Genomic DNA, 14,184 nt, shown 5'->3' on the forward strand with positions numbered 1-14,184 from the left:
GAGTCATCTGATGAAGATGAATTCTTCTCCAGACCAATCTCCAGAAGGCTGCAAAGTGCAGTTGAGCTTGATGGTTACCTTGCTTGTGCCACAGACACCATGGAGCTGCTGCACTCCTTCTCAGGTATCAAAAACCTCTCTCTTAAACTGAACACAGCTCTGCCTGCTTCTGCTGCGTGTGAACGACTTTTTAGCTGTGCTGGTCTACTCTTCACAGCCAAACCAAGTTGGATTGCCTCTGTTAATTTAGAAAACCAGCTCTTGCTGAAACTGAACAAAAGGTTCAAGTGTGACAGAAATGCTAAGAGTTTAAGACACTCACCTGCCTGTTGTTCAGTGTATGGGGAAAAGTTTAAATGGTTCTACGCATGTTCAGAAACATATTTGTCATTGTTTTAACAAACAAAATTCCTTCTTTTATATCTACATTTATTTACAAAACAAGTTACCTTTCTATACCTTGTTCATCTGAGAAATGTGCTTTGAACATAAATATTTATACTGGTGAATCGAGTTGAATGCCTGCTATTGACGACAGAATAAAACATCAGTCTGTTAAAAAGTAATTAATACTCTGAGTAGTTTTTGAGAAGAGTACTTTGTACTTTTACTCAAGTATTTTTTTAACACCAGTACTTTTACTTGTAATTGAGTACAATTTAACCAGTGTAACAGTACTTGTACTTGAGTACAAATTTTGAGTACAGCAGGTGGATGAGGGAAAGGGGAGGAAGGAGGAGGAGAGACCCGCGGACCGGCCGCGTCTCGTATTGAAAAGGAACCCGATTTGTCCCGGACTTCAGCTTGAATGAAAAACAAATACACAAAGCTGGAGTTCTTCTGTGTCTTTACGTGGCCAGCTGCCTCTTCTTCTCCCATTCTCTCTCCCTCTCTCTCCTGTTGCTACTTAAATCATGAAACTGATCAATGATCAGCTGATCGCTTTTCTCTTGGAGATACTATATAGCTCATGCTTACGGAGCCCCTCTGATGACATCCTCCAAAAAATTAATAGATTGTGGTGACAAAATACTACTTCCTGCCCTCGAAATAGTATAAGTGCCCACGAAATACTTATTTGTGGCCACAAAATACTATTTCGAGGGCACGAAATAACGTGCGCACGAAATGCTAATTTGTGGGCACGAATTGGGTATAACGTGGCAACGAATTACGCATTTGTGGCAACAAATAGATGACGTGCGCACATCATATTGATACATTGGACAGCTGTGTAGAGACATAAGCATAAGAGTAGGCTAAACCTGTACAACATGGCCAGAGACAGTATGATTGAGTTTTATTTTTGTCATGGTCTGCGTGGCAGACCTTGGGTGTGTGGGGAAGGAGGACCCAAAATGCGTTTATTTACAGTGGAGTAAACAATACACAATAATAGGTCTATGTCCCTCAGACCCAGATCCCTGACAATTTTAGGCTGGGAATGAGCTACACATGCATTTTGAAAAGCCTGGCACTGAAAGGAACCATTATTATGGGGAGACATTTAAACAGGATATTAAGAGCCCAGTTGCATTGCAGACGTAAGTACGACCCGGACGTTGGGATAGATTCTATTGTCAACCAACTGCAAGGGCCTGGGAAGGATCACGGTTATTGGTCAAGTGTTTCGTGCTCACAAATAAGCATTTCGTGCGCACGTTATACCCATTTCGTGGCCACGAAGTAGTATTTTGTGGCCACAATTTATTTATTTTTTGGACCATGTCATCAGAGGGGCTCCGTACATGCTAATATCACATCTTCACTTTTTTTTTTAGAGATAACAATAACTTTGCATTCTCGCTACTCACCATGCTCTAAAACAGGTATATGTTAGCAATGACAACATTTAACAAATGTTTTTAAAATTCTAGCCGTGCTAATTAGCCTTAGGATTGGTTGAGGTCTGTGAAAGCCTTTGGAACAAAATCAGTCTTGTAAAGCTCACTATTTTCCAGCTGAGCCTATAGCACATTTGTTAAAGTCAGTCCGGATTGTACAGCTTCTAATCAGAAACAATTAAAGTTTGTTTCTTTTTTTTTCTGCTAATCAATCTTTTTCTGTAACCAGGATACCTGGAAAGTCTTAAATAACTCATGTTAAAATGTTGCAGTGCTGTAGAGTGGGGTCATGTTAACAATCCATTCAAACTTGTGGTCTTCAAGGTCAACTTTATCAACTTAATCTAGAAACTATCATTCCTACAACTGTGCTGTGTATATGTCACAACATATAGCAGGAACCTATAAAGGTAACTGACCTTTGACCTCTCCTTCAAGAAGGTACATGTAATGTCTACAGTGATTAGACATACTTAATAAAACAGTGTGGGGCACAGAGTATTGTTGTGCATCAGTGTGGAACATGTCAGTAACACTGAGGGTTACACACACTTTGCCAGGTACACCTGTTCACCTGCTCGTTAAACACAAATGTCTAGTGAACCAATCAGACGTCAGCAAATTAAAGTATTTAAGCATACAGACATGTTCATGATGACCTGCTGAAGGTCAAAGCAAGTATCAGAATGGGGGAAAGAGATTGCGTGGTTGTTGGTGCCAGATGGGCTGGTCTGAGTATTTCAGAAACTGCTCATCCAATGAGCTCACAAAATTACCTCCACAGTTTACAGACTGTAGTGGCAATCCAACCAGCAAAAGGCCACCTGAGGGAATTTGAAGTATTTCCAACTCATCCTGGTGATGAGGTCAAACACAACCAGTACTTTTAACATTTTATCAATTATTTACCAATTTAAAAAACAACATGTGGTAACTTATTTTTAATTTTGCTGCAGACAAGTTGAATGAATGCTTACTGGATCTAGAACACCATTTAGATCATAACAGCTCCTGATCAGGATGAATTTCATTTTCAAATCAAATTTCATGTCGCAGTTTCACAATTTTGTAACATATTATTTCAAAGCTTGCTTATGGGCTTGTTTTGGAGCAGACCAACAGTCAGGCTCGTCGTCACCCTTACTGTCAGACTCTGAATTGATGGTTCTGCTATATCTCACCTGGCTGAGCTCTTGTAATTATTTTGTGATAAAACTTTTTCTATTTTGAGATCAAGATTCAAGTGGAAATCTTTGTGTGTCTGTCTCTCTCCCTTGGTTTCTGTAGAGGTACAGTGAGGGGGCGCCTGGATAAATGTTAAACAGAAGCTAGATGTAGTGTTCCTCCACTGTCCATTAAGGATATGAGGAAAAGAAATGGTCAAGAACAAAGTGTATGGTGTATTTATAAAAGAAAATGGCTTTTAAATTGTATACCAAAACCACCACCAGAAAGTCAACTACAACTTGTTACATAATCATCATGACTGTTGTATCAGTTTAACAGTTTATGGGTTGACTTCTTTCAGTTCATTCACTGTTTACATCATGAAGGAAAAAGAAGGCAACAGGCTGAGAAATGAAGCTGTTGTGTGTCTTTGTGGCCACACGGGGGCAGTGCTGCATAAATAGTAGAATCTCTTCCTGGACACTTTTTCTAGACCTCTTTTTAAATGACTAATAAAGACAACAACAAAATGAATTACATCAGGATCTGATATGGTTTTGTTTTTTTGTTGAGCTTTATATATTTCAGAATGCCTAGAGTTTGTTTGTTTTCCATGTTTTGTGATACAGAACATCTCCTCTCAGACGGCTGTTGTCTCATAATGGGTCATTACCTGGTCTGATGGGGTGTTTGTTCCATTTATAAATCAAGTGATTGATTTGTGAAATGAGAGATGGCCTCTGACCTGCTGACTGGTGTCTGATCTTCTCTGCTCCCCTCAAATTTGACAACTACTCAGCTGATGTGATGGTGGACAGGAAGTCACTAAACCTGGGACTCTGGAAACACATTTCTAGGGATAGAAAAGTTAATGTAGATCGTTTCAGGGGATAAATATGAAATGATCGATTTGGTGATTATACTAATATAGTAAGAAAATAATGCATGAAAAAAAGATTTTTTATCTATACACTTAAGCAACGACCAGAGTCTTAGAATTGCGCTTTCACCAGGTTTTACTTGACTGAACAACAGAACTTCTCTGTCTCCTTTATAAGGGGTCACATCCTGAGTTACACAATGAGTCTTTCAAATGTGTGCGATAACCCACTGCATGTGTAGTCGTGCTGAGACCGCGTGGTCTTATTTTTATTACCCCTTGATTCAGCTGTGACCTGCTTATCAAGTCTTTTTACAAGTACATCATAATTATCTGCTCTGTGCAGACATAAGTTGAGCAATGGTTTAACAAACTTTCCCATCAAAAACATGAAGGTTTAGCTTTAAGCTTATTTGTCCAAACAACAAAGGATAAACTGCCAGCACCTGGACTGAAACAGAACATAGTAGTGTTGGATGTAAGTAAAGGAAATACAAGTATAACTGTGACTATGGAACAAATCTCCTTCAATGTTAAACCTTAATGTTAACCTGATTGTGTTTATTAGAAAAATCAGCCATTACAGTGTCTGTGATTGCTTCACATAGTTAACTCTGGTTGTCTGTGGGTTTGTGTCAAATTTGGAGTGAACAAAAGCATAAAAACTGTGGAAGATGCAGACTGTGAAAGTCTAGTTTATTTCATGAATACAATTATTTTTTACAGTCGCTAGAACAAAGTAGCGTACTGTTAGAGTTTGTATTGTTGATTGTCATTTATGCTTAGAAATATTTAACCATAGATGCTTAGAGGTGTATAATCAATTGTGTAGTGATAAGTTGTGTGATCTTTAACAGGCTACAGAGGCTTGGTGTGCATTCCACACCTACATCCTGGGAGCATGAGAGAGGTCATACCTTCTCTTATTGTTTTATGGTAGGATTAACGTAATTACGTCTGTTCTAGTCTAAGTGCTTTTTGTGTATAAATGAACTGCTGGACTTCCTTACTGTGTTATCTAGGATGAGGGGGGGTCTACCCTCTTCCTTTTTTTTTTTTTTTTTTTTTTTTTAAATGACATCAGAAACAGCAGTATGCGACATTACGTGATGGCAGAGCTTCAGTTCATCCTTTGTCATTTTTTTTTTTTTTTTTTTTTTTTTTAAATAAATAGGACAGGGGGAATGAATGAGAGAAAGAGGGGGAGAGAAAGAAAGAAAACCAAAGGGGAGAAGAGACGGTGAGAAGGGGGGGGAAGAGAGAGAAAAAAAAAAAGAACTCCTGGGTCACCTGTATGGAGAAAAAAACAAAAAAACAAAAAAAACAAACAGAGGAGACAGCAAACAACAAAGAGCAACATAATAATAGAGAAAACAAAGCACCATCACAATAAACTAGCTAGTCATAGATATCAATATTTACTAAATAATAAACGATATTGTGCAGCACGCAAGATAGACAGCGCACAGTGTGCTTTGAGGCAGCAGCCAAGAAAGCTTTAGTCCGCGTCTGTGAATACCCATGTGTGCATACCTGTGTGGATCAGCATGCTTGCATTCCAAAGGTTTCTCCATGTAATGATCTGCTAGGGAGTGTGGGGGGGCCACAGCCCCGTCCTCCAGGGTGTGAAGTGGGTATGGAGGAGATCAAAACTCCAGACATCCAGAGGCCCCCAGAACACAAGAGACCATGGAAGACCAACAGAGGGGCAGCCGCGCCACTGTCCCAGTAAGAGCTGAGGAGAGTCCCAGATGAGGGCTCGCCCAGCAGCCGCGGAGCAGAAGTCAGGGGGAGTTGCAGTGACGCGCCCGTGAGCTCCGCCGGCCCCCAGCTGCGCCTGAGTGACCGAGCCCCAGGCCGAGAGGCCGGGGGCACCCCACCTCCAAAGGGGCCCGAGCGAGCCCCAGGCCCCAGGCCCCGACAAGCGGCCGCCAAGGAGTGAGCCGGTGTGTACCCGGACGCCCACCCCCAGATACAAAGAACCACCAACACACCGACACCTGAGGGAGTCCGCCACCGGCAGGGGAAGTGGTGGTGGGTGGAGATAGGCCTCCAAACCTTGGAGGGCCTGAGGTGTCCCCAGAGAGGTGGCGTCTGATACCCAACCTGACATATAGACACAGACATACGGGCACACACAGACACAAACATCCATTCCCACCCTCATGCTCTCATATGCACTCACTCCACACTCAACCAACGTGGAGACAGACATAAAGAGACGCTGTACACACAATCACACTCCCCAAGCGTACTCTACAAACCGGGTCTAGGTACCCTTGTCCCTGGAGGGGGGAATTGCACCCAGACCCAGGTGGTGTTACCCTTTTCCCTGCGGTGGGGAGAGGCAGACCACCCCGACTCCGCAGCAGCAGGGAGGCCCCACACCCCAGACCGCAGTCGGACGGCCAACTCCTCCTACTAGCCCTCCCGCTCCAGCAGGCCGCAGAGAACGGGGGTGGGAGAAGACTCCAAACCTCCCTCCACCCGCTCATTGTAGTGTTGATGCATATGTGTTCTAAGGTGCAATTAAAACCCAGGAGGGCATGGAGCTACCTGCCAAGGAGCAGCAGGTAAGCGCATAGTCCCTCCTGCTAGCCCTCAATGTCTACATGTATTTAAAATTGAGAGGTGGGCAACGACGCCAGGGGTGAGGTATACACCCTGATGGTATTTTGGACTCCGTGATTGTGCCCACCCCCAAGATCCTATATGTATGTGTAATGAGAGTGTGAATAATGTGAATGTCTAAGTTGTGGGATAAAATTGAGGCAGAGGCAGCCAGAAGGGGACAGGGGGGGGGGGGGGTAGCCTCCTCTGCACCCTGGTGACATACCCCCACTCCAAGGCCCTGCATGTGTGAGTGGTTGTGGAGGAGCGGGAAGAGGGAGGCAGCTGGAGATGGGGAGGGAAGGAAGGGAGGGGCAGGTAACCCCTCCCTGGGGCCAGCTCCCCCGCTGACCCCAGTAGGCACTCCCACCCTTCGCGACCCGCCAGGGAAGGGGGGCCCAGGCCCATCAGCCCGGGGCCCAGTGCAGTAGCGCCCTCCGGCTCCACAGAGCCCTGGATAGTCCACCCAACCCCACCACAGAGAAAACTGCACCCACCCCACCATCCACACATCTTCCAGACTACATAAGACGGTAAACGCCCAGGCTGAGATCTTCCTCCACCTCTCCTGTATCTCCCCCTCCTGCAGAGAGTTCCTGAAGAGAAGAAAGCTCCTGCAAGATGTGACCATCCCCCCCACCAGTTGAAGAGCCCCCCAGGCGGCTCGACGCACCGGCGGCACCCTGCTCCAGGGCCGGGCCCCCATGCACCCACCCGCCCACAACCCCGGCAACACACCAACCAGGACCCAAGCCCCCGAGGCCCGGCCCGGGCCCCAGCCCAGAGACGGAGCGCCCCCAGAACCTCACGCCCATCCCGGACCCACCCAGGGGCAGCCAGGTTGCCAGGTCAGTAACCCACGTCCGTCAGCACAGACCCTCCCCTAGCCCCGCTGCACGCAGCCGCGAGGAAACAGTCACCTGAGAGCCAACAGAGCCCCCAACCGGACGTGACCGCTACCCCGGGTTGAGCCCCCCAAGGAAGATGCCTCCGGGGAACCCCCCGACGCCCTAAGCCTGTCCCTACCCCCTCACCAATCACAACAGTGAAGGCGGGACCAAACTATGACCCCCCACCCCCACTAGGTGATGGAGCTGATAAAAGGGGCCCAGAGCAATTGATCTAATGTGGTGGCAGAGGCTGTGTCAAGACTAATGTAATCTAATAGATAATTTCTATATTGGTTAGAATTAAGATTATTTTTATTTTTCCAGTTCATGAGGACTGTTTTCTTGGCTATGCATAGGGCAGTGAAGATCATATGGGCTATATTCTTTTCTGAAGTGACATTATCTAAGCTGCCCAGTAGACACACTAAGGGGGAAGTTGGAATGTTACATTTCAGACACTTCGATAAGTCTTCACATATCTCGCGCCAAAACTTTTGCACTGGTGGACAGAACCAAAGAGCGTGGATGTAATTGTCTGGTGTATTGCCTTGACAGTGTGAGCAGTTGTTGGAAGATGTAAAGCCCATCTTGAACATCCGATGACCTGTATAGTGCACTCTATGAAGTATTTTGTATTGTATTAATTGCAGACTGGGATTTTTAATTAGTTTAAAAGTTTTTAAGCAAATCTGAGACCAGAAGTTTTGGTCTAGGTTGACTGATAAATCTGCTTCCCACTTTGCAGTAGGAAGGGATATTGATTCATCTAATTTAGAAAGTGTTCTGTATATTTTAGATAATAATTTGGGGGATTTAAGAGTAAGAAAATGTGCCGCACTTAGTGGTGTTTGTAATTCAACTTGACTGAGGTTAAATTTCTTTTTTACTATGGATTTAATTTGTTGATATTCTAAAAACCTTGTCTTGTTGATCCCATATTGTTCAACTAGTCTGTCAAATGGAATAAATTCTGTTCCCTCTAATATATGTTCTAAGTATTTAATTCCTTTACAACTCCATTCTGGGAAATTAATCATATTATTGTTTTGTAATATGTCAGGGTTATTCCAAATAGGTGTACGTTTGCATGGGATTAATGAAGACTCCGTTATTTTTAGAAACTCCCACCATGCTGTTAGAGAAAAGCTGATGTTGATACTTTTAAAGCATTCATGTCTTTTGATGTTTGAGCTAATAAATGGTAGGTCTGAAATCTCTAGATCCTTGCATAGTGCCTGTCCAACATCTAGCCAGGGCTCAACTAAGAAGGTATGTTTTAACCATTCTGAGATGAACTGAAGCCTGTTGGCTAAGAAGTATTGGTGAAAATTAGGCAGATCTAATCCTCCTCTATCCTTGGTTCTTTGTAGCGTTTTTAAGCTAATACGCGGGGGTTTATCTTTCCAAAGGAATTTGGAAATATATGAATCCAGAGATCTGAACCAATCTTGTGATGGTTTGTTAGGGATCATCAAAAATAAGTAATTTATTTTTGGCAAGATCATCATTTTTATAGTGGCGACCCTTCCCATGAGTGATATGGGTAAAGATTTCCATCTAGTCAGATCGCCTTCTACTTTCTTTAGAAGTGGGATGTGGTTTAGTTTAGTTAAGTCTGAAAGCTTAGGAGAGACATTAATACCTAAATATTTAATATTTCCGGATTGCAGTGGGGCAGAGGAAGAATTATGGAAGGAGCAGTTAATGGGGAGAACTGTAGATTTTGGCCAGTTAATTGAATAATCTGAAACTCTTGAAAACCAGTTTATTAAAGTAATTACCTCAGAGAGGTTGGTTTGTGTGTTTTGCAGAAAAAGCAACACATCATCCGCATAGAGACTGATTTTATGTTCTATGTTCTTACATTTTATGCCCTTAATTGTTGTAGCCTGTCTAAATGCTGCTGCTAGAGGTTCGATAAAAATTGCAAAAAGTGAAGGGGAGAGTGGGCATCCCTGTCTGGTGCCCCTCAGGAGACAGAAGCTGGAGGATGTCTGGTCATTTGTTCTGATACGAGCCGTTGGGCAATTGACTACCCTCTTCCTGACCAAGGATGTTTGCTTGTGTGCTTTTATGACCCTTTGATCAGCAGTACCCGACACACACACACACACACACACACACACACACACACACACACACACACACACACACACACACACACACACACACACACACACACACACAGGCAAGGTACTCTTTGTGTGTATGTAGACGTCACATGTTAATGAACCTATGCATATTCATGTAACCTCAATAAAAGGACAGTGGTACGGGAGAACGGACGAGAGCAACTGGGGTCAAGTGAAGGAACGGCACTCTGTCCGGTCTCTCCCGTGCACGAGTAACATGAAGAACTTTGCCTATTTGTGTCTTGCTTAGCAGTGTAATTATATTGTCTTCAACGTTCCAGCGGATGGGTTCAAGCTACAAACCTATCATTAATTGGTCCTTCGAGTGCCGGAGCCCTGGAATCGGCATTCACCGGGGGGAGGAGGGACACGCTGAAAGACTGACGTCAGCCAGGAAGTTCCTGTGGATTCGCGGTCTGTCTTTCTCCTCGATGAATGGCGATCGGCGGGATTCGAGGCTATATTACACGCTAAGCAACACCGAGTAAGTTTACAGAGGCCGACTCTATAACCGTGTTGTTGTGCAGTCTCCGCCATTTTGTGAGGCGTTGAGAAGTTCGCTGCTTTGTGGAGCGAAACCCGGGTTCCTTGCTACTGTGTGCAGCAAGAGGTTCCTTACCGCTTTGTGGGGTAAGAGGTTCCTTACCGCTTTGTGGGGTAAGAGGTTCCTTACCGCTTTGTGGGGTAAGAGGTTCCTCGCTACTTTGTGCAGCGAGAGGTGAGTTCTCCGCCACTTTGTGAGGCGTTGAGAGGTTCCGCGGGGTCCAGATTGTGCTGGACAGTAGGCCTATTTTGTGTTGTTGTCATTGTCGTCGTCGTTGTTGTTGTTGTGTGAGTGTGTGCGGAGCAGAACATGTGGTCTGTGACACCGACTGTTGTTGTTATCATGGGTTTCTAAGCAACCAAGAGTGAGTCGGAGGGAGACAGACGTTTGTGCTGGACTTTGCTCCTGGCAGCACAAAGTATTTATGTAAAAAAGAGAGGGAGCGACGGCTCCACAGCTGCGCGGGTTCACGCGAGCGCGGTCACGCGGGTTTCACGCGGACCTGAGCCGTGCGGTTAATCGCAGGCTTATAAATGGAAGAGATTCAAATGTTAGAAGTTTTCAGAAAACACACCAGCCTTGAAGAGCGTGTGGAGACCATAGACGTAATTGAGGTGGATAGTTGTTAAAAGTAATCTACATTACGCTTGTGGTTGCTCAAATTCAGTACAATGACATATGAGGTGAAGTGATATAGATAAATATTTAAACTAATGAAGTGCATAGAGGCACTTGACCTGTGTGGAAGACTGTCGTCTTATTATGAACCATTGTTGAGATGTAGAGCACACCTGTGAAAACAACTAATATGCTGAACCCTGTATGAAACATCTAAAAGTACATGATGGAGAAGCTGTGTTGAATATGAAAGTGTAAGACTTTGCCGCTGTGGGCAGAGCAACTACTGTGTGATGTTGCGTTGCAGTTTTTTTTTCTGAGCTGATGAGCAAGCTACACATTATCAGATCGAGAGCTGTCTGAGAACTACTCAAAGAGAGGGAAACAGCGCTATGATAACTGTGATAACTGGAGTGTGCAGCGTTTCCATGAGCAGTTTTCCTGAATCTTGACTCTTGTGTGTGAAGTGTTCATAACATCAGCATCATGTTTTTGTTTATTTGTTTTGTTGGGTTGAAAATAATTAAATAAACATGTGATCATGCCTATGGATCACCATGGCACATATCTCCAGCCATATGATTTATTTATGCAGGTGACAAAGTGAGTGTGAATGTGTCTGACATCACAGTGTTTTTGTGCACTGTGCAAAAGTAATTGCCTTTGATTGTGAGTGACAGCGGTGATTTTGCAGGTCGCCAGCTATTGTAAAAAAAAAAAAGAGTGAATAAGAGGGAGAATTTATATTGTAGAAAAAAAATAATCATAGGAAAAAGGTTTTGTGTTGATCAACCAAAAAAACAACTATAATTTCATTTTCTGCTTTTAAGAAAGGATTGTTCACAAAAACACAGAGCGAGAGAGAGAGAGAGATATGTGTTGATTAAGCAGTGATGATAATAATGAAAATGTCTTAGTTGTCACTTTCAGGTGAAAAGCAGACCTGAATCAATTTTCCACATGCAGCGGTCGGAAGAAAAGTTATAGTTTAACAATTGGAAACGTTCAAGCCAAGTTTCTGGCTGACTTATTTACAGCACGATCTGTCTCAAAGCTCTCACTCGTCCCTGAAAAAACCTGATCAGCAGCGGCAGTATCGGAGCAGAGGCTGCAGAAGCAACCTAACAAAGCATCAGAGAAGAAGAAAAGCAAACCCATCTTCCTGTCTGATTGGATGAATTCCACGGAAGGGCGAGCAAGATGGCGGCGTGAAGAAGAGTTTTTGTTCGAGCGCTTAGCACGAGACACTTATTTGACGTCTTTCTGGCTTTCGGGACTTTTTTGGAGATCAGCGCGCTAAGCTTGCTGGATCTGAGGCCAGGTTCTGCGGCGGCAGCATGTCGAAATGCTCAGAAAGGACTGAGTGACTCGGGCAAGCCACATGCGGCTAGCATGCTGGCTAGCGACCATAGCTACATGAAAGAAATGGACCCTTCATGATGCGCTCAACGTGCCGGCGCTGTGGTGGGAAAGGCTCCATCATAAACACGCCCTGCGCCCTGTGCAGAGGTTCAGGCCAAGAAGAAGAAGACGACGACTTCCAATCCCAAGAAGGTCGGCCCCAGCGTGGGCGAGCTGATTGTGAAAGCCGTGGCCGCTTCCAAGGAGCGCAACGGCGTGTTCGCAGCCGCTCTCAAGAAGGCTCTGGCTGCCGGAGGCTACGATGTGGACAAGAACAAGGCCCGTGTCAAGACCGCCATCAAGAGTCTGGTGGCGAAGGGCACTCTGGTGCAGACCAAGGGCACCGGGGCCTCCGGATCCTTCAAGATGAACAAGGTTACTGAGAGCAAAGCTAAGACGCCCGCCGCGGCCAAAGCCAAGAAACCGGCAGCAGCTGCTAAGAAGTCGCGCAAGAAGGCAGCAGCAGCACTTCAGCCACTAGACAGGACAAAGCTGAAGGAGAACTGCCGGGACTGTTGAAGTGGGAGAGGACAACAGAGTGAGAAGACTAGGTGAGAACACAGGAATTATTTAATGTGGGAAATCAAAATTTGGGTTAGCAAACCTGGGGAAAAGAAAACTGACTGCTTAAGTTGGAAAATTGAGAAGGAGTCTCAAACACTGCAAAAATAGAAACATACAAAATCACACACACAAGCACAACATGCATTAACCCTACTAACACAAACACAAGAGAGCTCATGAAGATTAGACAACATCTTAAGCGTGTGAGTCTGTTTATCATCTTGTCCAAGTCACTCAGTGTGATGCAAAAACCAGTGGACTCATAGCACATTAGTTACAGAATGATCAAATAATAGTAGAGAAGTGTGTAGGACAGGCAGCTTTAAGAACATGCTCTGCTGGAGATGCAGCTCCACACACATGCAATGAAAATTAGCTTGTCATCTTTCATCAGTGTTAAAATAGTGTCAATTTAGCAGACACTTGTTATCAAATGCTGAATTTATCCAATGCAAAAAAAAAAAAATTGACTCTCTAGGTTGCAGGACAACAGTTTAACTTTTGTGGGGAAAAAAGATTCTGGTTTGACCAACCAGTGATCAGACAATAAATTTAGTTGTTAATATAGTAAATTGGGAGAAGCTTCCTGCTTGATTGATGCAGCACAAGTTTACTATAAATTTACTGTATGAGGGAAATTCTCTTTTAGTGATAACTTTTTGAACATGCATTTCTGTTGTCCTGTCAACTTAGTGGGTTAATAGCTGATATGCAAATTAGTTGATCGTTCTTAGATTAATGAAAGGTGATTGAATTCTAGCACGAGTGAATGAGATGTGTTGGAGTTTGTTAGAGTGGAGACTCTAAAACACTGAGTTTCCTGTTTTGATGTGCGAGTGAATTCTGTATCTAGATACACAACTCTGAATACGTCAGAACAAACTTTTTTGTGAAGTGCATGACAGCATGTCACATGTTTTATGATGACGGGAACAGGAAAACTGAATAAAATAGATCTGTGGCCTAAATGAGTGAAGAGCACAGACCTGGTGATTAAACTCATAGCTAATAAGACATTAGGCTTATGTGTGTGTTGTGCAGCTGATGGTTGATTTGGAGTGAATCTAGCTGATGATTTTTCTTCTGTTGTGAAGTCGAGCTTGCCGATTAGTATAATGGTATGATTTACCCTCCTGAGATGAGGAGCTTGTGTCATGACTTAACAAGGCCTTTTTATTTTGATACTTTCACAGTGCACTGAGAGTTTGGTTTGATAATCTCTGTTATTTTTCATTTTTATCTTTTGAACAGGCACTGATTTTGTTTGTCGATTTCTTTTCTTTAAGCAGATCTGCACGTCGGGAATTAAAAGTGCTATACGACCTGTCGAGAAAGTCGTTACAAGTGAGTTCTCCACATTAAAATGGGCTCTGGAGAAAGCCACTTATTGGGACAATATTAAATAAAAGTCCCGGCCTAAAACGGATACAGCGATGTAATCTGATCTAGAAGTTCTTTTTCTTTTTGAAATGACGTCATTTTGCTGAGAGTGGAAACTGAATGCGACGACAGGTTCCACTATCAGCAAAGAAAG

The 14,184-nt window shown here is 43.9% G+C and overlaps 1 long non-coding RNA gene across 1 annotated transcript; it reads left to right on the top strand.

Moving 5' to 3' along the window:
• The first annotated feature begins 9,199 nt into the window (after positions 1-9,199).
• On the top strand, positions 9,200-12,790 carry LOC308394966. The gene is made up of 2 exons (XR_013971326.1): positions 9,200-10,133; positions 10,188-12,790. It is a non-coding gene; the product is annotated as an uncharacterized lncRNA (long non-coding RNA).
• Positions 12,791-14,184: the final 1,394 nt, after the last annotated feature.

The sequence above is a fragment of the Rhamphochromis sp. 'chilingali' genome, assembly GCF_963969265.1.
Source record: "Rhamphochromis sp. 'chilingali' genome assembly, chromosome: 4".
Taxonomy (NCBI): domain Eukaryota; kingdom Metazoa; phylum Chordata; class Actinopteri; order Cichliformes; family Cichlidae; genus Rhamphochromis; species Rhamphochromis sp. 'chilingali'.